Source organism: Artemia franciscana, chromosome 7 (assembly GCF_032884065.1).
Source record: "Artemia franciscana chromosome 7, ASM3288406v1, whole genome shotgun sequence".
NCBI classification, from domain to species: Eukaryota; Metazoa; Arthropoda; class Branchiopoda; order Anostraca; family Artemiidae; genus Artemia; species Artemia franciscana.
Genome location: NC_088869.1, coordinates 32506542 through 32530024, shown reverse-complemented (window position 1 = coordinate 32530024; position 23483 = coordinate 32506542). Strand labels below are relative to the sequence as shown.

The 23483-nt window shown below is 35.1% G+C and overlaps 1 protein-coding gene across 1 annotated transcript in view; it reads right to left on the bottom strand.

The window, feature by feature from the left end:
• The window catches only part of LOC136029170 (uncharacterized), a 125666-nt gene extending 105035 nt beyond the window's left edge, over window positions 1-20631 (bottom strand). Inside the window, exon 1 of the mRNA XM_065707282.1 lies at window positions 20581-20631. The gene's annotated coding sequence lies outside the window, so the exon portion shown is untranslated. The remainder of the gene's footprint in view (window positions 1-20580) is intronic.
• Between the last annotated feature and the right edge of the window lie 2852 nt (window positions 20632-23483).

The window sequence follows — 23483 nt, the reverse complement described above, 5'->3', positions numbered from 1 at the left end:
TACCAACGTCTCACTCTCAGGTGCGGATCCAGGATTAGCTTTTAGGGAGGGAGCATAATGGGTTGTAGAAAAAGAAGGAGACAAATCAGTGACACATATGCAAAAAAGAGATTTTTCTTCGTGTTCTTGAATGCATTTCCACTATACTTTCATCATCCCCTCCCCCTAATTTGCAAATATATAGACCAATTTATAAATTTCCAATGCATTTACCAACGTCTCACTCTCAGGTGCGAATCCAGGATTAGCTTTTGGGGAGGGAGCATAATAGGTTGCTAGGATAAACTTCAGAACAAAGAAATGCCTGCAATTTAAAGGGAACCTCGATAACTGTGCGTCGTAAGTAGGTAGTGAAAATGGTCGTAGGTTTAACCCAAAGCCTGGGGAGGGTTAAAGTTCTGATAAATCTGTTGAAATTTAAATGGTATAAAAATATTAATACAAAAAATAGTAAGGTATAATAATCGTCCCACGATAAAAAATAGAAAGCTGTTCATCATCTATAAAATGATATTAAATATTTTCTGCATAATTTTTTGCCTTTACACTTCTGACCACTGTAGCATGTAATTTAATCTTTTTATAGTCAAAAAAATTATCTTAAACCATTTTTTGGGGTCATGCACTCTTTGTGACAATTTGTATAGGTCAAATCATTTATCGCCTAACTTTGTGGCATCGCTTAGTAACTATGGTAGTAATGAACAGTAGTAAATGAGGATGAAGATTCAACTTGTATATTCGTATAAGATGGACTATATTAAACATTAAATACTAGTTCTTTTAGGAATGTAACAAGAAAAACAGAATGTTTTTCTTGTTGTAATGTAACAGATAGAAATGCATAGAAAACATTTAAAATGAGGGTTTTAAGTATAGGCAATAAAGCATTAACTAATCACTTTTTCTTTTTTATAAATGAAAAAAAACTAGTTTTTTAACTGAAAGTAAGGAGCGACATTAAAACTTAAAACGAGCAGAAATTATTCCGTGTATGAAAGGGGCTGTTCCCTTCTCAACGCCCCGCTCTTTACGCTAAAGTTTGACTCTTTCTCTCAATTTTACTTTATTAAACAGTACAAAACTTTAGTGTAAATAGCGGGGCGTTGAGAATGGAACAACGCCCCGTTTTTCCCGTTGTCCCCCTTTGTTTTTTTTCCGAGAAGGGGAAAAAAAAAAAAAAATAACACGCACCCGTGATCGGTCTTCTTGCAAAAAATACGAAGTTCCACATTTTCCTAGATAGCAGCTTGAAACTTTACCAGTAGGGTTCTCTGATACGCTGAATGCGATGGTGTGATTTTCGTTAAAATTCTATGAGGGTTTTTCCCCCTATTTTCCAAAATAAGGCAAATATTCTCAGGCTCGTAACTTTTGATGACAAAGACTAAATTTGATGAAACTTATATATTTAAAATCAGCATAAAAATCTAATTCTTTTGATGTATTTTTCAGTATCAAAATTCCGTTTTTTAGAGTTTCGTTTACTATTGAGCCGGGACGCTCCTTACTACAGTTCGTTACCACGAACTGTTTGTAAATACTGTTTTAATAAACAGTATCAACTTTGACAAAATCTCAAAAATTTAATAATCAAAATGTTACTTTTCATAACAACGTAGCGTATCTTTCCACGTTTTAAAGTTCAATATATTTCGCTTATATTACAGAATTTGCACTTTTACAATAAAAAGTATATTTATCAATTTCCAATCCTGTTATTATCTATTTATTACACGGTCGATGTCTACCTCAATATTTAGGTGAATGTTTATAATGGTTAGTCCTGTCAGTCTAGAGTCATGTCAGTTGAGAGTTCTTCGTTAGTGTCTTCTCTTCTATTCATCCAAAAATATTTGAATTAAGACCCAAATCGTCAGAAAAATATAATCTCTAATAAAGATGCATGTAGGTATTTCCTTCAAACTAAGTATATGAGTCGAAATACTTCTTAAAAAACAAATTAATATGTGTTAGCAATTTTTTGTATTTGATAGGTATAGATTGGTTATTTAAATTCTCAGGGTTTCAAGCTATAGTAGATTTCTAATTTTTTTTTTCAATTTTGAGATTTTCATATATTCAATTCAAACGTTTAAATCTCGATACATCTGTTGAGCATAAATATAAAATCTGAAATTTGACTCAGATTTTGCATTAAGTAAAAGAATTGTCCTGTAAGAATTTTGATTTATATACAGCTCACCTTGGAAATATGATTGGATGGAATGAATCAAAATAAGTATAAAAATCCTCGGCGGTATATACAGCAGTTTAGACAGTTTTATGGACAAATATGTGCAACCCCTATACAAGAACATAACTATATTTTGTGATTGGTTGGTGTTAAGAAGGTGAGAATGTAATGTTGTAGTTGCATTCCATTTCTTTGGTTAACTCAAGTTGTACGAATTACAACTTTTTATTAACATTTTATTAGTAAATGTTTGAAAAAGATGCCATTCTTCTGATTCAAAATGAGAATTCAGAAACACATCTATACCAGCTAGATAAAAAATAAAGACATAGTTATTTGCCTTCTTTTGTAAACAATTTTTCGAAAATTTATTTTTTCTTAACCTTGGAAGGAGTATTTCGACTCATATACTTAGTCTTAGGTATATACATAAACGAACTTTTATTAAAGTTCTAAACAGTTTGGCCTTTATTTTTAATGTTTTAGGATGAACAGAGGAGGTGATATGTCATATATTGCAGAGCTTTAATTAGATGAAAAGAGGCAGTAAAGTGGTCACCATTTCCCCACCAAAATCCAAAAGTTAAATTAATAATGTTTGATCTTCTCATATTTTTACTTTCTATTACACAAATCCCCTAAAAAACTATATTGTTGAAAAAACTGCCCTGCTTTGCAAAAAAAAAAAAAAAAAAAAAAAAAACAACCCAAAACAAGAGCTAAGAGCTCATATGGCACTTGTGACGAAGCTGGAAGAGCCAAGAGCTCATATGGTATGAGTTCTAGCAAAATTCTAGCAAGCCAGATCCGATTACACACTCGTAAGTTAAAAATAACTCAATTTTTCTAATTTTTCCTCTCCCTTCAGCCCCCCAGATGGTCGAATCGGGGAAAACGACTTTATCAAGTCTCGTACAGCTCCCTGATACGCCTACCAATTTTCATCGTCTTAGCACGTCCAGAAGCACCAAATTCGCCAAAGCACTGAACCCCACCACCTAACTCCCCAAAAGAGAGCGGATCTAGTCCGGTTACGTCAATTACATATCTACGAAATTTATAAGCGTTTTCCAAGATTTCCAAGAACTCCCCCCAGTATCAACAGATCTGGTCGGGATTAGACAAAAGTTCCTTCTAAATATTCAATTTCATTAAGATCCGATTGCTCATTCGTAAGATACCTTGATTTTCACGTTTTCCTAGAATTCTGGCTTCCCCTCCAACTCCCTTTAATGTCACCGGATCTGGTTGGGACTGAAAATGAGAGTTCTAAAGCACAAGATCCGTGTAGATATCAAGTTTCATTAAGATCTGATCATCCGTTAATACCTTACAAATTCCTCATTTTTCTAATTTTTCCGAATTATTCCCCCCCCCCCCTTAACTCCACCAACCAGAGCAGATCCATTTCGGTTATGTCAATTCCGTATCTACGACTCATGTTTATTTTTCCCACCAAGTTTCATCCTGATCCCTCCACTCTAAGCACTTTCCAGGAATTGAGGTTACGACCCCCCCCCCCCAACTTCCCCTTCTCTGGATCCAGTCAGGATTTGATATAAGAGCTCTGAGGCATGATATCCTTCCGAAAATCAAATTTCCTTAAGATCCGATCACTCCGTCGCAAGTTAAAAATACCTCATTTTTCTAAATTTTCAGAATTAACCCCCCCCCAACTTTCCCAAAGAAAGTGGATCTGTTCTGGTTATGTCAATCACGCATCTAGGAATTGTGCTTATTTTTCCTACAAAGTTTCATCCCGATCCCTCCACTCTCTGCTTTTTCCAAGATTTTAGGTCCCCCAACCTCAATTCCCCCAATTTCAGAGTATCCGGTCGGAATTTAAAATAAGAGCTCTGAGACACGATGTCCTTTCAAACTTCAAATTTCATTAAGATCCGATTTATCTTTCTTAAGTTAAATATACCTCATTTTTCTAATTCTTCAGAATTAAAACTACCCCCCCCCCCCAACTCCCTGAAACAGACCAGATCCGTTCCAATTATGTCAATAACGTATCTAAGACTTCTGCTTATTTTTCCCACCAAGTTTCATCCCGATCCCTCCACTCTAAGCATTTTCCAAAATTTTAGGTTCCCTCCCTTCAACTTCCCCTTCGCCGGATCCGGTCAGGATTGAAAATAAGATCTCTGAGATAGGATATCCTTCCAAACATCAAATGTCATTAAGATCTGATCACTCCTTCGTAAGTTAAAAATACTTCATTTTTCCTAATATTTCAGAACTAGCCCTCCCCCCCCCAACTACCCCAAAGAGAGCGAATCCGTTCCGGTTATGTTAATCATGTATCTAGGACTCGTGCTAATTTTTCCAACCAAGTTTCATCCCGATCCCTCCACTCTAAGCGTTTTCCAAGAGGGAGCAGTTAACCTCGGCACAAAAAAAAACAAGGAGTACAAATTTTCCAACAAATAATCTAAAAATTCATTTATTTTTTATATTTTGAAATTTTACTAATAGAGCTGAGAGAGGAGCGGAAAAAAAAATTTAAAAACGAATAAAACACATAAATTAAAATAATTTATTTAAAATAATTATTAATAGTTAAATAAAATAAACAACAAATAAAAAAACTAATTATTAATTGATTAATTATCTAAAACTAATTTTGTTATTCAATGAAAATTTCTTTTTAATTTGGCCAGAAAATTTTGTGGCAGGCAGGGGAGGGGGCACTGATCAAGATTTTTCCTCGGCTTAAAAGTTACTAAAACCGCGAGTGGTTCTGGTCCGACCTTATGTTCAGTGGCAAAAACGGGGGTGAATAAGGGAGACTTGTCCCCATGTAAAAAATTCCGCCTTTGGATTTTTTCTTAAAAATCCTTTTTTATTTTTGCTGAAAAAAAATCGAAAGATCAAAACTATCTGGTAAATTTGTAGTGATTTACTACATCTAAATTGATATTGCAACAAAAATAAAACTAGATCCGTCAGATTCCTTGTCTTATACTGTTTTAAATACGATGATGATACTATGCACTATACATAGCATAATAAATATGCACTATTTACACTATACTATGCATACTTCAGCCACTGTTTCCGGGCACATTTTCCTAAATACTCACTCAAAGAATCCATGCAAGTGCATCCAGGCATACTAAAAGTAATGTAAAGTTTTAATTCAAGCGTCCACTCTACGATTTCTGACACACGACTAAATCAAAACCAAAAGAAAACCGTATTGCTAAATACATTTTAAATGTTTTTGCTTTTTTGACTTTAACAAAATAACAATTATTGACACTTTACAGAACAAATATCATATATTATATATATATATATATATATATATATATATATATATATATATATATATATATATATATATATATATATATATATATATATATATATATATATATATATATATATATATATATATATAATATATATATATATATATATATATATATATATATATATATATATATATATATATATATACTTACAACCCTACCACGTTACATGTTAAAACCCTTTACTCAGGGATTCTGGAGGGTTATATAGTCACCAAACCTTTAGCTATTGGACCTTTGAACTATGTTGAAAAAAAAAATGGCTATCTCAAAATATTAATCAGACGACTTTGGGGGAAGGGGGACAGTCCAATCTTTTTGGTCACTTAATAAGGGCATTAGCAAACTGAATTTTCGTTTGAATGGGCAATTAAACATCTCTCTATGATTTTGTGGTCCTTTCGGGCCTTTGTAGAAAAAGAAGAAAACAAATTGATACATATGCAAAAAAGGGATTTTTCTTAGTGTTCTTGAATGCATTTCCATTATACTTTCACCATCCCCTCCCCCTAATTTGCAAATAAATAGACCAATGTATAAATTTCCGATGCATTTACCAACGTCTCACTCTCAGGTGCGGATCCAGGATTAGCTTTTAGGGAGGGAGCATAATGGGTTGTAGAAAAAGAAGGAGACAAATCAGTGACACATATGCAAAAAAGAGATTTTTCTTCGTGTTCTTGAATGCATTTCCACTATACTTTCATCATCCCCTCCCCCTAATTTGCAAATATATAGACCAATTTATAAATTTCCAATGCATTTACCAACGTCTCACTCTCAGGTGCGGATCCAGGATTAGCTTTTGGGGAGGGAGCATAATAGGTTGCTAGGATAAACTTCAGAACAAAGAAATGCCTGCAATTTAAAGGGAACCTCGATAACTGTGCGTCGTAAGTAGGTAGTGAAAATGGTCGTAGGTTTAACCCAAAGCCTGGGGAGGGTTAAAGTTCTGATAAATCTGTTGAAATTTAAATGGTATAAAAATATTAATACAAAAAATAGTAAGGTATAATAATCGTCCCACGATAAAAAATAGAAAGCTGTTCATCATCTATAAAATGATATTAAATATTTTCTGCATAATTTTTTGCCTTTACACTTCTGACCACTGTAGCATGTAATTTAATCTTTTTATAGTCAAAAAAATTATCTTAAACCATTTTTTGGGGTCATGCACTCTTTGTGACAATTTGTATAGGTCAAATCATTTATCGCCTAACTTTGTGGCATCGCTTAGTAACTATGGTAGTAATGAACAGTAGTAAATGAGGATGAAGATTCAACTTGTATATTCGTATAAGATGGACTATATTAAACATTAAATACTAGTTCTTTTAGGAATGTAACAAGAAAAACAGAATGTTTTTCTTGTTGTAATGTAACAGATAGAAATGCATAGAAAACATTTAAAATGAGGGTTTTAAGTATAGGCAATAAAGCATTAACTAATCACTTTTTCTTTTTTATAAATAAAAAAAACTAGTTTTTTTAACTGAAAGTAAGGAGCGACATTAAAACTTAAAACGAGCAGAAATTATTCCGTGTATGAAAGGGGCTGTTCCCTTCTCAACGCCCCGCTCTTTACGCTAAAGTTTAACTCTTTCTCTCAATTTTACTTTATTAAACAGTACAAAACTTTAGTGTAAATAGCGGGGCGTTGAGAATGGAACAACGCCCCGTTTTTCCCGTTGTCCCCCTTTGTTTTTTTTCGAGAAGGGGAAAAAAAAAAAAAAATAACACGCACCCGTGATCGGTCTTCTTGCAAAAAATACGAAGTTCCACATTTTCCTAGATAGCAGCTTGAAACTTTACCAGTAGGGTTCTCTGATACGCTGAATGCGATGGTGTGATTTTCGTTAAAATTCTATGAGGGTTTTTCCCCCTATTTTCCAAAATAAGGCAAATATTCTCAGGCTCGTAACTTTTGATGACAAAGACTAAATTTGATGAAACTTATATATTTAAAATCAGCATAAAAATCTAATTCTTTTGATGTATTTTTCAGTATCAAAATTCCGTTTTTTAGAGTTTCGTTTACTATTGAGCCGGGACGCTCCTTACTACAGTTCGTTACCACGAACTGTTTGTAAATACTGTTTTAATAAACAGTATCAACTTTGACAAAATCTCAAAAATTTAATAATCAAAATGTTACTTTTCATAACAACGTAGCGTATCTTTCCACGTTTTAAAGTTCAATATATTTCGCTTATATTACAGAATTTGCACTTTTACAATAAAAAGTATATTTATCAATTTCCAATCCTGTTATTATCTATTTATTACACGGTCGATGTCTACCTCAATATTTAGGTGAATGTTTATAATGGTTAGTCCTGTCAGTCTAGAGTCATGTCAGTTGAGAGCTCTTCGTTAGTGTCTCCCCTTCTGTTCATCCAAAAATATTTGAATTAAGACCCAAATCGTCAGAAAAATATAATCTCTAATAAAGATGCATGTAGGTATTTCCTTCAAACTAAGTATATGAGTCGAAATACTTCTTAAAAAACAAATTAATATGTGTTAGCAATTTTTTGTATTTGATAGGTATAGATTGGTTATTTAAATTCTCAGGGTTTCAAGCTATAGTAGATTTCTAATTTTTTTTTTCAATTTTGAGATTTTCATATATTCAATTCAAACGTTTAAATCTCGATACATCTGTTGAGCATAAATATAAAATCTGAAATTTGACTCAGATTTTGCATTAAGTAAAAGAATTGTCCTGTAAGAATTTTGATTTATATACAGCTCACCTTGGAAATATGATTGGATGGAATGAATCAAAATAAGTATAAAAATCCTCGGCGGTATATACAGCAGTTTAGACAGTTTTATGGACAAATATGTGCAACCCCTATACAAGAACATAACTATATTTTGTGATTGGTTGGTGTTAAGAAGGTGAGAATGTAATGTTGTAGTTGCATTCCATTTCTTTGGTTAACTCAAGTTGTACGAATTACAACTTTTTATTAACATTTTATTAGTAAATGTTTGAAAAAGATGCCATTCTTCTGATTCAAAATGAGAATTCAGAAACACATCTATACCAGCTAGATAAAAAATAAAGACATAGTTATTTGCCTTCTTTTGTAAACAATTTTTCGAAAATTTATTTTTTCTTAACCTTGGAAGGAGTATTTCGACTCATATACTTAGTCTTAGGTATATACATAAACGAACTTTTATTAAAGTTCTAAACAGTTTGGCCTTTATTTTTAATGTTTTAGGATGAACAGAGGAGGTGATATGTCATATATTGCAGAGCTTTAATTAGATGAAAAGAGGCAGTAAAGTGGTCACCATTTCCCCACCAAAATCCAAAAGTTAAATTAATAATGTTTGATCTTCTCATATTTTTACTTTCTATTACACAAATCCCCTAAAAAACTATATTGTTGAAAAAACTGCCCTGCTTTGCAAAAAAAAAAAAAAAAAAAAAAAAAACAACCCAAAACAAGAGCTAAGAGCTCATATGGCACTTGTGACGAAGCTGGAAGAGCCAAGAGCTCATATGGTATGAGTTCTAGCAAAATTCTAGCAAGCCAGATCCGATTACACACTCGTAAGTTAAAAATAACTCAATTTTTCTAATTTTTCCTCTCCCTTCAGACCCCCAGATGGTCGAATCGGGGAAAACGACTTTATCAAGTCTCGTACAGCTCCCTGATACGCCTACCAATTTTCATCGTCTTAGCACGTCCAGAAGCACCAAATTCGCCAAAGCACTGAACCCCACCACCTAACTCCCCAAAAGAGAGCGGATCTAGTCCAGTTACGTCAATTACATATCTACGAAATTTATAAGCGTTTTCCAAGATTTCCAAGAACTCCCCCCAGTATCAACAGATCTGGTCGGGATTAGACAAAAGTTCCTTCTAAATATTCAATTTCATTAAGATCCGATTGCTCATTCGTAAGATACCTTGATTTTCACGTTTTCCTAGAATTCTGGCTTCCCCTCCAACTCCCTTTAATGTCACCGGATCTGGTTGGGACTGAAAATGAGAGTTCTAAAGCACAAGATCCGTGTAGATATCAAGTTTCATTAAGATCTGATCATCCGTTAATACCTTACAAATTCCTCATTTTTCTAATTTTTCCGAATTATTCCCCCCCCCCTTAACTCCACCAACCAGAGCAGATCCATTTCGGTTATGTCAATTCCGTATCTACGACTCATGTTTATTTTTCCCACCAAGTTTCATCCTGATCCCTCCACTCTAAGCACTTTCCAGGAATTGAGGTTACGACCCCCCCCCCCCCCAACTTCCCCTTCTCTGGATCCAGTCAGGATTTGATATAAGAGCTCTGAGGCATGATATCCTTCCGAAAATCAAATTTCCTTAAGATCCGATCACTCCGTCGCAAGTTAAAAATACCTCATTTTTCTAATTTTTCAGAATTAACTCCCCCCCAACTTTCCCAAAGAAAGTGAATCTGTTCTGGTTATGTCAATCACGCATCTAGGATTTGTGCTTATTTTTCCTACAAAGTTTCATCCCGATCCCTACACTCTAAGCTTTTTCCAAGATTTTAGGTCCCCCAACCTCAATTCCCCCAATTTCAGAGTATCCGGTCGGAATTTAAAATAAGAGCTCTGAGACACGATGTCCTTTCAAACTTCAAATTTCATTAAGATCCGATTTATCTTTCTTAAGTTAAATATACCTCATTTTTCTAATTCTTCAGAATTAAAACTACCCCCCCCCCCCCCAACTCCCTGAAACAGACCAGATCCGTTCCAATTATGTCAATAACGTATCTAAGACTTCTGCTTATTTTTCCCACCAAGTTTCATCCCGATCCCTCCACTCTAAGCATTTTCCAAAATTTTAGGTTCCCTCCCTTCAACTTCCCCTTCGCCGGATCCGGTCAGGATTGAAAATAAGATCTCTGAGATAGGATATCCTTCCAAACATCAAATGTCATTAAGATCTGATCACTCCTTCGTAAGTTAAAAATACTTCATTTTTCCTAATATTTCAGAACTAGCCCTCCCCCCCCCAACTACCCCAAAGAGAGCGAATCCGTTCCGGTTATGTTAATCATGTATCTAGGACTCGTGCTAATTTTTCCAACCAAGTTTCATCCCGATCCCTCCACTCTAAGCGTTTTCCAAGAGGGAGCAGTTAACCTCGGCACAAAAAAAAACAAGGAGTACAAATTTTCCAACAAATAATCTAAAAATTCATTTATTTTTTATATTTTGAAATTTTACTAATAGAGCTGAGAGAGGAGCGGAAAAAAAAATTTAAAAACGAATAAAACACATAAATTAAAATAATTTATTTAAAATAATTATTAATAGTTAAATAAAATAAACAACAAATAAAAAAACTAATTATTAATTGATTAATTATCTAAAACTAATTTTGTTATTCAATGAAAATTTCTTTTTAATTTGGCCAGAAAATTTTGTGGCAGGCAGGGGAGGGGGCACTGATCAAGATTTTTCCTCGGCTTAAAAGTTACTAAAACCGCGATAGGTTCTGGTCCGACCTTATGTTCAGTGGCAAAAACGGGGGTGAATAAGGGAGACTTGTCCCCATGTAAAAAATTCCGCCTTTGGATTTTTTCTTAAAAATCCTTTTTTATTTTTGCTGAAAAAAAATCGAAAGATCAAAACTATCTGGTAAATTTGTAGTGATTTACTACATCTAAATTGATATTGCAACAAAAATAAAACTAGATCCGTCAGATTCCTTGTCTTATACTGTTTTAAATACGATGATGATACTATGCACTATACATAGCATAATAAATATGCACTATTTACACTATACTATGCATACTTCAGCCACTGTTTCCGGGCACATTTTCCTAAATACTCACTCAAAGAATCCATGCAAGTGCATCCAGGCATACTAAAAGTAATGTAAAGTTTTAATTCAAGCGTCCACTCTACGATTTCTGACACACGACTAAATCAAAACCAAAAGAAAACCGTATTGCTAAATACATTTTAAATGTTTTTGCTTTTTTGACTTTAACAAAATAACAATTATTGACACTTTACAGAACAAATATCATATATTATATATATATATATATATATATATATATATATATATATATATATATATATATATATATATATATATATATATATATATATATATATATATATATATATATATATATATATATATATATATATATATATATATATATATATATATATATATATATATATATATATATATATATATATATATATATATATATATACTTACAACCCTACCACGTTACATGTTAAAACCCTTTACTCAGGGATTCTGGAGGGTTATATAGTCACCAAACCTTTAGCTATTGGACCTTTGAACTATGTTGAAAAAAATGGCTATCTCAAAATATTAATCAGACGACTTTGGGGGAAGGGGGACAGTCCAATCTTTTTGGTCACTTAATAAGGGCATTAGCAAACTGAATTTTCGTTTGAATGGGCAATTAAACATCTCTCTATGATTTTGTGGTCCTTTCGGGCCTTTGTAGAAAAAGAAGAAAACAAATTGATACATATGCAAAAAAGGGATTTTTCTTAGTGTTCTTGAATGCATTTCCATTATACTTTCACCATCCCCTCCCCCTAATTTGCAAATAAATAGACCAATGTATAAATTTCCGATGCATTTACCAACGTCTCACTCTCAGGTGCGGATCCAGGATTAGCTTTTAGGGAGGGAGCATAATGGGTTGTAGAAAAAGAAGGAGACAAATCAGTGACACATATGCAAAAAAGAGATTTTTCTTCGTGTTCTTGAATGCATTTCCACTATACTTTCATCATCCCCTCCCCCTAATTTGCAAATATATAGACCAATTTATAAATTTCCAATGCATTTACCAACGTCTCACTCTCAGGTGCGAATCCAGGATTAGCTTTTGGGGAGGGAGCATAATAGGTTGCTAGGATAAACTTCAGAACAAAGAAATGCCTGCAATTTAAAGGGAACCTCGATAACTGTGCGTCGTAAGTAGGTAGTGAAAATGGTCGTAGGTTTAACCCAAAGCCTGGGGAGGGTTAAAGTTCTGATAAATCTGTTGAAATTTAAATGGTATAAAAATATTAATACAAAAAATAGTAAGGTATAATAATCGTCCCACGATAAAAAATAGAAAGCTGTTCATCATCTATAAAATGATATTAAATATTTTCTGCATAATTTTTTGCCTTTACACTTCTGACCACTGTAGCATGTAATTTAATCTTTTTATAGTCAAAAAAATTATCTTAAACCATTTTTTGGGGTCATGCACTCTTTGTGACAATTTGTATAGGTCAAATCATTTATCGCCTAACTTTGTGGCATCGCTTAGTAACTATGGTAGTAATGAACAGTAGTAAATGAGGATGAAGATTCAACTTGTATATTCGTATAAGATGGACTATATTAAACATTAAATACTAGTTCTTTTAGGAATGTAACAAGAAAAACAGAATGTTTTTCTTGTTGTAATGTAACAGATAGAAATGCATAGAAAACATTTAAAATGAGGGTTTTAAGTATAGGCAATAAAGCATTAACTAATCACTTTTTCTTTTTTATAAATGAAAAAAAACTAGTTTTTTAACTGAAAGTAAGGAGCGACATTAAAACTTAAAACGAGCAGAAATTATTCCGTGTATGAAAGGGGCTGTTCCCTTCTCAACGCCCCGCTCTTTACGCTAAAGTTTAACTCTTTCTCTCAATTTTACTTTATTAAACAGTACAAAACTTTAGTGTAAATAGCGGGGCGTTGAGAATGGAACAACGCCCCGTTTTTCCCGTTGTCCCCCTTTGTTTTTTTTCCGAGAAGGGGAAAAAAAAAAAAAATAACACGCACCCGTGATCGGTCTTCTTGCAAAAAATACGAAGTTCCACATTTTCCTAGATAGCAGCTTGAAACTTTACCAGTAGGGTTCTCTGATACGCTGAATGCGATGGTGTGATTTTCGTTAAAATTCTATGAGGGTTTTTCCCCCTATTTTCCAAAATAAGGCAAATATTCTCAGGCTCGTAACTTTTGATGACAAAGACTAAATTTGATGAAACTTATATATTTAAAATCAGCATAAAAATCTAATTCTTTTGATGTATTTTTCAGTATCAAAATTCCGTTTTTTAGAGTTTCGTTTACTATTGAGCCGGGACGCTCCTTACTACAGTTCGTTACCACGAACTGTTTGTAAATACTGTTTTAATAAACAGTATCAACTTTGACAAAATCTCAAAAATTTAATAATCAAAATGTTACTTTTCATAACAACGTAGCGTATCTTTCCACGTTTTAAAGTTCAATATATTTCGCTTATATTACAGAATTTGCACTTTTACAATAAAAAGTATATTTATCAATTTCCAATCCTGTTATTATCTATTTATTACACGGTCGATGTCTACCTCAATATTTAGGTGAATGTTTATAATGGTTAGTCCTGTCAGTCTAGAGTCATGTCAGTTGAGAGTTCTTCGTTAGTGTCTTCTCTTCTATTCATCCAAAAATATTTGAATTAAGACCCAAATCGTCAGAAAAATATAATCTCTAATAAAGATGCATGTAGGTATTTCCTTCAAACTAAGTATATGAGTCGAAATACTTCTTAAAAAACAAATTAATATGTGTTAGCAATTTTTTGTATTTGATAGGTATAGATTGGTTATTTAAATTCTCAGGGTTTCAAGCTATAGTAGATTTCTAATTTTTTTTTTCAATTTTGAGATTTTCATATATTCAATTCAAACGTTTAAATCTCGATACATCTGTTGAGCATAAATATAAAATCTGAAATTTGACTCAGATTTTGCATTAAGTAAAAGAATTGTCCTGTAAGAATTTTGATTTATATACAGCTCACCTTGGAAATATGATTGGATGGAATGAATCAAAATAAGTATAAAAATCCTCGGCGGTATATACAGCAGTTTAGACAGTTTTATGGACAAATATGTGCAACCCCTATACAAGAACATAACTATATTTTGTGATTGGTTGGTGTTAAGAAGGTGAGAATGTAATGTTGTAGTTGCATTCCATTTCTTTGGTTAACTCAAGTTGTACGAATTACAACTTTTTATTAACATTTTATTAGTAAATGTTTGAAAAAGATGCCATTCTTCTGATTCAAAATGAGAATTCAGAAACACATCTATACCAGCTAGATAAAAAATAAAGACATAGTTATTTGCCTTCTTTTGTAAACAATTTTTCGAAAATTTATTTTTTCTTAACCTTGGAAGGAGTATTTCGACTCATATACTTAGTCTTAGGTATATACATAAACGAACTTTTATTAAAGTTCTAAACAGTTTGGCCTTTATTTTTAATGTTTTAGGATGAACAGAGGAGGTGATATGTCATATATTGCAGAGCTTTAATTAGATGAAAAGAGGCAGTAAAGTGGTCACCATTTCCCCACCAAAATCCAAAAGTTAAATTAATAATGTTTGATCTTCTCATATTTTTACTTTCTATTACACAAATCCCCTAAAAAACTATATTGTTGAAAAAACTGCCCTGCTTTGCAAAAAAAAAAAAAAAAAAAAAAAAACAACCCAAAACAAGAGCTAAGAGCTCATATGGCACTTGTGACGAAGCTGGAAGAGCCAAGAGCTCATATGTTATAAGTTCTAGCAAAATTCTAGCAAGCCAGATCCGATTACACACTCGTAAGTTAAAAATAACTCAATTTTTCTAATTTTTCCTCTCCCTTCAGACCCCCAGATGGTCGAATCGGGGAAAACGACTTTATCAAGTCTCGTACAGCTCCCTGATACGCCTACCAATTTTCATCGTCTTAGCACGTCCAGAAGCACCAAATTCGCCAAAGCACTGAACCCCACCACCTAACTCCCCCAAAGAGAGCGGATCTAGTCCAGTTACGTCAATTACATATCTACGAAATTTATAAGCGTTTTCCAAGATTTCCAAGAACTCCCCCCAGTATCAACAGATCTGGTCGGGATTAGACAAAAGTTCCTTCTAAATATTCAATTTCATTAAGATCCGATTGCTCATTCGTAAGATACCTTGATTTTCACGTTTTCCTAGAATTCTGGCTTCCCCTCCAACTCCCTTTAATGTCACCGGATCTGGTTGGGACTGAAAATGAGAGTTCTAAAGCACAAGATCCGTGTAGATATCAAGTTTCATTAAGATCTGATCATCCGTTAATACCTTACAAATTCCTCATTTTTCTAATTTTTCCGAATTATTCCCCCCCCCCCCTTAACTCCACCAAACAGAGCAGATCCATTTCGGTTATGTCAATCCCGTATCTAGGACTCGTGTTTATTTTTCCCACCAAGTTTCATCCTGATCCCTCCACTCTAAGCACTTTCCAGGATTTGAGGTTACGACCCCCCCCCCAACTTCCCCTTCTCTGGATCCAGTCAGGATTTGATATAAGAGCTCTGAGGCATGATATCCTTCCGAAAATCAAATTTCCTTAAGATCCGATCACTCCGTCGCAAGTTAAAAATACCTCATTTTTCTAATTTTTCAGAATTAACTCCCCCCCAACTTTCCCAAAGAAAGTGAATCTGTTCTGGTTATGTCAATCACGCATCTAGGATTTGTGCTTATTTTTCCTACAAAGTTTCATCCCGATCCCTACACTCTAAGCTTTTTCCAAGATTTTAGGTCCCCCAACCTCAATTCCCCCAATTTCAGAGTATCCGGTCGGAATTTAAAATAAGAGCTCTGAGACACGATGTCCTTTCAAACTTCAAATTTCATTAAGATCCGATTTATCTTTCTTAAGTTAAATATACCTCATTTTTCTAATTCTTCAGAATTAAAACTACCCCCCCCCCCCCAACTCCCTGAAACAGACCAGATCCGTTCCAATTATGTCAATAACGTATCTAAGACTTCTGCTTATTTTTCCCACCAAGTTTCATCCCGATCCCTCCACTCTAAGCATTTTCCAAAATTTTAGGTTCCCTCCCTTCAACTTCCCCTTCGCCGGATCCGGTCAGGATTGAAAATAAGATCTCTGAGATAGGATATCCTTCCAAACATCAAATGTCATTAAGATCTGATCACTCCTTCGTAAGTTAAAAATACTTCATTTTTCCTAATATTTCAGAACTAGCCCTCCCCCCCCCAACTACCCCAAAGAGAGCGAATCCGTTCCGGTTATGTTAATCATGTATCTAGGACTCGTGCTAATTTTTCCAACCAAGTTTCATCCCGATCCCTCCACTCTAAGCGTTTTCCAAGATTTTAGGTCCCCCCCCTCAATTTTTCCCAATGTCACCGGATCCAGTCAGGATTCGAAATTAGAGCCCTGAGACACGATATCCTTCCAAACTTCAAATTTCAATAAGATCCGATCTCTCTTTCTTAAGTTAAAAATACCTCATTTTTCTAATTTTTCAGAATCAACCCTCCCCAACCCAACTCCCCCACACAGAGCAGATCCATTCCGGTTATGTCAATAACGTATCTAAGACTTCTGCTTATTTTCTCCACCAAGTTTCATTCCGATCCATCCACTGTAGGTGTTTTCCAAGATTTTAGGTTACCCCCTCCAACTTCCCCTAATGTCACCGGATCTGGTCGGGATTTAAAATAAGAGCTCTGAGACACGATATCCTTCCAAACATCAAATTTCGTTAAGATCCCGTCACCCGTTCGTAAGTTAAAAATAATTCATTTTTTCTATTTTTCCGAATTAACCAGCCCCCCACTCTCCCCCCCCCCAAATGGTCAAATCGAAAAAATGATAATTTAATCTTGTCCGATCCCTGATACGCCTGCCAAATTTCACTGTCCTAGCTTACCTGGAAGTGCCTAAAGTAGTAAAACCGGGACAGACCGACAGACCTACAGACAGACAGACGGGGAGACCGACAGAATTTGCGATCGCTATATGTCACTTGGTTAATACCAAGTGCCATAAAAACAGAAACAGACAGCCAAAAAAGGAACGATATCAATTTCTTCACCTCGGTGTCATAGCAAGACTCGAAAACAAACTTTTGACAGTAAAATGAAGTGAATATTTTGCCTTCCAGCCCCGTTGTGACAGCACAATCCTGAAATATCATTTTGACGGCCAAAAGAAGTTAGGATTTTAAATTTCCCCTCCTTGTAATTGCAAAATGAAGATTTTCGCCTCACAGTTGGCTTTTCTGGTAATGCAGACAGATTCCCTTGACAAACCTAAATTTAGTTAAAAACTTTTTGGCGGCACACGACATAAATAAAATCTAACGGAGACCGCACAGTGACAAAAACCTTGTTTCAAACTTGTTTGCAAAAAGAAACAGTCTCAATAATTAACAAGAGCTAAGATCTCATATGGCACCTGTGACTAGGTCGGAAGAGCCAAGAGTCAAGAGATCATATGGTATGAGCTCTAGCAAAATTCTAAGAATCAATAGATTGATTTAAAAGGAAAATCAGAGGCTTAATGCCGATTGGGATTTAAAATAAGAGCTCTGAATCACGAGGTCCTTCTAAATATCAAAATTCATTGAGATCCGATCACCCACTCGTAAGTTAAAAATACATCAATTTTTCTAATTTTTCCTCTCCCTTCAGCCCCCCAGATGGTCGAGTCAGGGAAAACAACTTTATCAAGTCAATTTTTGCAGCTCCCTGACACGCCTGCCAATTTTCATCGTCCTAGCACGTCCAGAAGCACCAAACTCGCCAAAGCCCTGAACCCCACCCCCTATTTCCCCCAGAGAGAGCGGATCCAGTCCAGTTACGTCAATCACGTATCTACAAAACTTGCTTATTCTACCCACCAAGTTTCATCCCGATCTCTCCACTCTAAGCGTTTTCTAAGATTTTAGGTTCTCCCCCCCCCCATTCCCCTCAATGTTACCGGATCTGGTCGGGATTTATAACAAGAGCTTGGAGACACGATATCCTTCCAAACATCAAATTTCATTAAGATCCGATCACCCGTTCGTAAGTTAAAAATACATCATTTTTTCTAATTTTTTTATTTAACCGTCCCCCCCCCTTTGTAGATACCAAGTGCCATAAAAACTTATTTAAACCTTAACTATTAAAAACCAATTACAAAAAAAACTTTCGTCCCACCCAAACCAGAGCAAACGGTCCCAACCACAAATCCAACACCTCTTAAGGAAGGGCGCGCGCCCTGGTGAACCCATGGATCCGCCATTGCTCACTCTTGTTCCAACCCCTGTACCCACAAATTGAATAAATGCTGACAAAATCAAGAAAAAAAAAAACATGGGAAACGTAAACAATAGTGTTCTTAACATGTCTCCTTCTCAACAGCACCAATTCTAGGCTAATACCCTTTGTAGTTAAATCGATTTCTACGAACAAATAATATGGAAAAATAATTGAAATTTATACGATTTTTACTACTAATTTCTATATTATGGGAGGGGTGAATTACATTAAAAAGCCATGAAGAATTATATAAGTAAGTGTTTTACGATTTTTTTAAAGTTGTTTCCGGATTATTATAGTATTTTCTTTTGGGTATGCCTAACGGTACACCAGTACCTTATTGATCTCTTGGGAAGGTATTTTGAAGAGTCTACCTGCACTCCGTCTTCCTCAAAAGGGTGCTACCCTTAGATGACCTGTTATTATCTTAGCTAGGCCTCGGCATGATCCGGGAAACGATCAAAAATTAAAAAATTAAAATTTGCAAGAAGCAACATATGTGAAAAAAAAAAATCCTTGTCCTTCCCGCACATTCTTCTGAATTGTGCCCCTTTTCTTGAAAAAAAAAAAGACTACGGGCAATCCCCGACCAAAATTCAGAATGTAGCCTGCATACAGTCGTTTGATTTGCCAGTTTTATTTAATATCCTTAAAGGGTCCTTAAAGTAACTTCCTATTACTTATTACACTAATTGCTTATAGAAAATTGATGCCCAAAATATGCTCAGCAGGGTAATGTGAAAAACTATAAATTTACCTAAGCCATTAGGTTCTGGTTTGACCTCATGATCGGTAGAACAAACAAGGGCAAGGGGGGAGGAGGGGTAATTTTTTTGTTTCGTCACAAGCTATATAAACTGGAAATATAGCACTTTCAGTCCATAATATAGTCCACTTATACTCCATAATATAGCACTTAGAAATGCTAATTCTAGAGGCGCATCCCTTTCTGGTTGACCCTCCTCCTTCATGGGCAAAATAATAATGCGTAAAGTGGGCTTGCTTATTACCTATAGAGCGAAGCGTATTAAACTCGAAAGTTTCTCGAGAGTGAAAGTGATCAATCTTGGATATGAGCGTTAATGGTTGCTTGAGTTTTTTAATTATCTTTGGACTTTCCACTGTACAAAAATTACCAGTGATAACTAGAATTACTATTAAAAATATAATTTCATTTATATTGTACATCCCCAACTTTTCCTTTGGCTTCAAAACCCTGACCACTTTATGCATTTTTAATTTGCCCCATGATGGAGGAGGGTCAACCAGAAATGGATACACTTCTAGAATTAGCATTTCTAAGAGCTATATTATGGAGTATAAGTGGACTATAACTATGCTGCTTCGCAGCAGTTTCCACTTTAGACGGCTTATGACGAAACTAAACCATTACCGGAGGAGGTGCACTCATTTCAAAAATTAACTTTTTATATTTTCAAAGAAAGTTTCGTTTTGATTCTTACAAAATTCGGAAAATCAAGACTTTCTGGTTAATTTGAATTGATTTACCACATTTAAAGGTAACACGCTAATAAATAATCAAAGTAGAACCAATAGATTCATTTTTTTTATCATCTTTCTATTACCACGGTTATTTTTCGTACAATCCCCCCCCCCCCTCTCTCTCTCTCTCTCTGATGGCTCAGATATAGCACTAGGATTTGTGCCAAGAAAAGGGAAGATAGGCCTTTTGGAAAAGCCTAAAATAAGGCATTTTTACAATAGAACATTTTATTAGACACAAATATATAAATTATCTTAAAGAAAAAACTTGCCTGCCTATTGCATACTACAGCCAAAAGGCTGTTGTTTACGTACAGCAACTTACTCAAATATATACAAATATATTTACTCAAATATAATTTACTCAAATATATATGAAAGAGCATGCTAGCCTATAGAAAGTAATCTCACCTAAACCCGATCTTTAACAAATTTAATACCAACTCTCCGATTTCACACGCTCGACTACCAGCTCGCATTACTGTGATTTATGACGAAATGCATCTGCATAGCTAAACAAGTGTATTCTTTCTACACAGTCAAAACAAAATCAAATGGGGTTTGGTAGGGAGAATTTCATCTAGATAAGTGTGACATTACCAGCATTTTAGATATGTCAACACAATCATATCATATAGCAGGAAATCAGACCGTGAATCAGATAACAAACAAAGGGAAACACTGTTTTATTCCCCATTTAATTCTCTTCTGAGACATAATTATTGCTACCGTCACCATTTCGTGCCAGCCCCTCCCCGTAAATCCTAAATAAACCCCTAGGTTGTGTACAAAAGTGGCATAATTTTGTAATTTGACTTATTTATTTGGTATTCAGTTTTTACATGGTGGCGCAAGTTCACAAAAACATCGGTAAAATGTATTTCATCGAACCGGAGGGGCTGGGGGATAATTTTTTTTTACGATTTCTTTCAATAAAAATACCAGAAAAGGGGTATCTTCAACGAAGGTGCAGAAAGAGCTTTTAGTTTGAAATCTAGAAGTGAGCGGAAGATCTAGGGAAGAGGCAAGTGACACCCATGTCCCCTCAAAATTCGCGCCACTGCTGGCATTATGGGCCAAGTATTCATAGAGGTCGTTTTGGGGGGAAGACAAAGGGGCTACCTGCCCAGAAAAGATAAATGTTAGGGGCTCAAAATTTTGGATATTAATTAAATGATTTTTAGTTTTAGATATTTTATTTTTATTAGTATTAAGTAGAGGGGGCAGTTTGCCAAGTTTTGTGAATAAATGAAAGTTTGTTTAAAATTTGTCTGACAATTTTTGGGAGACAGGGAAGGGGGCTCTAATCAAGATTTTGCTGTGGTCGCAAGAGAGGTCAGAACCACCACTGATTATTAGGAGGGGTGGCTTGTAAACAGTAGTGACAGTAGTAACGGCGATTACTATTTAGAAACACAAATAAATGAAAAATGGATGGCTAGTGGTCTTACTGTTACGCTAGAATTCTACCCATTTTAAACTCAAAGGATTATTGCAACCACTTGAATCTTTAAATTAAATTTGGAAATTTATATGAATTTAAATTCACCTGCTTCAACTTAGATTAGGCTGAAAAGTTAGTGAAAATAGTTAATACCGACTCTACATTAGCTCTTAAAAAATCAACTTACATTACGTGAAGTTTCTTAAGTTACGGAGATACTTAATTTACAATGGGTGTGTGTCCCTATCCCTTATATGGTTAAAATGTACACTAATTACAGAGGCTGAGGGGCAAAAATTTGTATCGGGGTATCTGTGTTCTGCTGGTGTCCCCAACCTTAATTCTGTATCCACCCATGCTATAACACCCCTTTGAACACTCTATCCCATAAGACATAATACAGTGAACTAAGATTATAAGCAACAAGCAATCATATGTAAACTGATAATTACAATGATGGCTGAAAATAGGGCTGAAATACTGCGATTTGAGTTTTAGGGTCTAGGTGTTTATCCCTCCTCACGGCTGAAAACAGCTGTAACAAGTCAATTAGTGCAGCTCCCTGGCATGCCTAACAATTTTCATCGTCCTAGCACGTCCAGAAGCACTAAACTCACCAAAGCGCTGAACCACACCACCTAACTCCCCCAAAGAAAGCGGATCCAATTCCGGTTACGTCAATTACGTATCTACTGCGTTTATAAGCGTTTTCCAAGATTTCCGGTTTCCCCCTCCACCCCCCCCCAATGTCAACAGATCTGGTCGGGATTTGAAAGAAGAGCTCTGAGACATGAGTTTCTCCTAATTATCAGATTTTATTAAGATCCGGTCACCCATTCTTAAGTTAAAAACACCTCAATTTTTCTAATTTTTCCAAATTAACAACTTCCAGCTCCCCCAAAGAGAATGGATCCGTACCAATAATGTCAGTCTCGTATCTATAGCTTGTTCTTATTCTTCCCATCAAGTTGTATCTCCATCTCTCCACTCTAAGCGTTTTCCAAGACTTCCGGTTTCCAAGGTTTCTGTTTTTCCCTCCAGCCCTCTATGTCCTTGGATCCAATTCTAATTGAAAATAGATTATCTGAGACATAAGATTCTTCTGTATATATAGTTTCATTAAGATCCGATCACCAATTCGTAAGATACCTCGATTTTCACGTTTTCCAAGAATTCAGGTTTCCCCCTCCAGCTCCCTTCAATGTCATCGGATCTGGTCGAGATTTAAAATGATAGTTTTAAAGCACAAGATCCTTCTAGATATCAAATTTCATTAAGATCTGAACACCCGTTCGCAAGTTACAAATACCTCATTTTTTCTGATTTTACCGAATTACCCCCCTCCCCCCCAACTCCACCAAAGAGAGCGGATCCGAGCCGGTTATGTCAGTCACCTATCTTGGACTTGTGCTTATTCTTTCCACCAAGTTTCATCCTGATCTCTCCGCTTTAAGCGTTTTCCAATATTTCCTGCCCCCCCCCCCAAATGACACTGGATCTGGTAGGGATTTAAAATGAGAGATCTGGGTTTCGAGATCCTTCTAAATATGAAATTTCATTAAGGTACGATCACTCTTTCATAAGTTAAAATACTTAACTTTGACTATTTGTTTAGAATTACCCCCCCCCCCCCCCAACTCCCGCAAAGAGAGCAGATCCGTTCCGGCTATGTAAATGCCGTTTCTAGGACTTGTACTTATTTTTACCACCAAGTTTCACCCCGACCCCTATACTCCAAGCGTTTTCCAAGATTTTAGGTCTCCCCCCAACTTCCTCTTCACCGGATCCGGTCGAGATTTAAAATAAGAGCTCCGAGACATGATATCCTTCCAAATATCAAATTTCAATAAGATCCAATCTCTCCTTCGTA